Genomic DNA, 2762 nt, shown 5'->3' with positions numbered 1-2762 from the left:
AGTCCAGAGGTGGTTTTGTGTGTGGATAAACAAGGGACAGATGTACAAACAGTGCAATTGCTGAAACCTCCTTACCACAGGAGACCAGACCAAAAAGCAAGGCCTACTAGGTAATGGAAGGAGAAATGTATCATTTGTTTAACTGAAGGGTGTGTTGAGTTGAGTGAAAGAACATGTTGGATGGGGAATAAGCAGCTGGGACTCATTTGATTGTAACACTCAAAGTGCCAGACAATAGTGTCAGAATTTCTGCAAAGCCAAGAAATTCTCAAGAGACAATGCTCATCTGCTGACTTGAATGAAATAGTGGGAAGAATAGCGTCAGCCAAATGACTTTAATCTAGATTTGCTCCAGTGAATACTATTTGATGAGGCAAATTCTAGAAAATTCTCTATAAATAAACTGCTTGGGCAGCATTGATTTCTGTCTTCTATTAGTTTTCTACACCCAAGGTTCCTCTGTTCAACACCATATGTTTTGAGAAAAAATTGCAGAAACACACTAAAGCAGCATGCTAAAACCAATATTCTGTCTTTGGAATTGAGAGAGCACTCATATTTTCATTTTTTTGATTGATAGAAATCATAGATACTGGGAAATACAGAGGTGTGAAAGCCTGAAACAAACAGAAGTAGAGCAACTCTAGGCTTGCTAGTGCCCTGCAATGGAGGAGACGCTGCTTGCATATTTACTCTTATGTGGAATTCCTTGCTTAATAATGTAGGTAAAACTGCTTTGCTATCTTTTCAAAGGTGAGGATGGATGGGAAAGTGAGCTGTTTGTAAATCACCTTGGCAGCATTGTTATTTTATCCAAAAGTCAAATTGTTAATCAGCCATTTCTGGTCTGAACTTCAGACTTCAGCACCAACACAGCAGCAGCTGTAGTAATAGCAAAAGAAAAATTTCCAGCAAAATATGATTTCTAAAGCAATGAGCAGAGCAGGAGAAATAATTTGTATTTTTAAAAATTACAAATAAGACTGTAGAACTGTGGAAGTATATGTCCTCTATATATGCATGGGTAGGATTTTGTTGTGTCCTTTCCAGTTGCTGTGTGTTATCCATGAATTTGGATTAAATTAACTTGAAAGCATAGCTTAACACATTTGCTCTTATAGCAAAGCCAATTAGAAGAAAGTAATGGCTCTCCCATCCCTTAGTCCCTTCATTCTCCCTGTACTATCCTTGTAGTTCTCTATCCCTTTGGCTGTGCTCGTGCAGTTGTGTGCTAATCTGCCTCTCTGAAGTGACACACCAAAGCTGCTAAAATAGTGGAATGTTCCATTATTTCAGTGATTCACTTTGCATCAAGGTCAATAAAAGCAGCTCTGCTGCTGTGAGAGAATGGGGGCAAAGGAGGGCAGGGGATGTTCCTCTGCAGAAGAGATCCTCTTAAACCAAGAGTGTTTCTGGAGGAAAGGCATTTTTCTTGCATCCTTCAGGCATTGCATCTCATGTATTTGAAATCTGTAGGTTATTGTCACAATCTAGCAGGTAAATGTAGTGAAACCTGTAATTGCTCATGCCATGTATTTTGGTTTTTTAAGTGATCCTACATGTGATTTGAGGAAACTCACTACAAGCTGTGTGCTATATTCTGGCCATCAGGGTCTATGACATTTCTCCCTAGGACACAGAGATTACTCTTCAATTCCAACTTTATTTAAGCTTTAACTTGAAACTGAACCACAGCTGGGGACTACAAACAACTCAATTGATCTATTCTGTGGAGAGTCTCAGAGCAAAGAAATTAAGAGATTAGTCACACCAGCTTGCCAGGAGGCTATTGCCTTATATGTCATACAGAAATTGCAAGGGGGAACTTCTGAATTATGAAACCATGCACAGTTTTAGAAGTGCATGAATAGCAGCAACAGCAGAAGGCACAAGTGAGTCAATGTTGGAGTCAGTGTTGCCCCATAAAGCCAGGAAGAGGTATCTGAAAGATTCTGTTGTTGCTTTGTACTTCTGATAGAAATGTATTGTCAGGCAATACTGTTCTGTGATGATGTGATCGTTATGTGCTCTGACATGTCCAAACCCTGAATGCCTTGTTCAAAGAAAGGTTATATTCAGAAGATCTTTGTTTATGACTCATATGGGAGGCTGTACCCAGCCCAGGAAACCTGGACTGAACTGCAGGTTCAGTGGCCTAAGCCTGGTGATGAGACAGTGCACTGCAGAGTTTGGGCAGTGGTCCTGGCTTTTTGCATCTCTGAAGTCTTCTGGTTGTACATGGCACCTTTGGAGAGATGAGGCTTCTGTGACAAATGTACATGTGTTACAGGCTGTAGATGGGTTAAAGTAGCCTAGTCCCTGTGAGAGGAATGGGGAAATAGACACTGTTCCTCTGTGGTAGCTGCTGACATCTAGAAGTGGGTAAAATGGGATCCTTGATGTATGCTGGTATCTTGTTTAATGTAAATCAAAATAGTTTTAATCACACAAAGAAAGGAGTTGGCTAAACTGTGGAGCTTCTACTCTGGTCTGAGTAACTCTGCCTGTTTTGTTTCTTTTTACAGCCTGGATGTATTGCTTTTGGTTTTATAAAAACTTGGTCAAATATACTGTGCTTTAAAAACGAACTTTAAACAATCGGTAAAGTTAAATTAGGAATAAAAGCTTGTTCTGTGTCTGCCACAGTGCCCAGTGAAGTAAAGATATTCAAAACCTTACATGCCCAGATTCTAGTTTTTATATCTAAATTATTATTATTGATGTTATTATTTGGTTTAGATTTAGAAACATATCATACTGAA

Source organism: Acanthisitta chloris, unplaced genomic scaffold, assembly GCF_000695815.1.
Source record: "Acanthisitta chloris isolate BGI_N310 unplaced genomic scaffold, ASM69581v1 scaffold8169, whole genome shotgun sequence".
Classification (NCBI taxonomy): Eukaryota; Metazoa; Chordata; class Aves; order Passeriformes; family Acanthisittidae; genus Acanthisitta; species Acanthisitta chloris.
Note: the sequence above shows the minus strand (reverse complement) of the source record.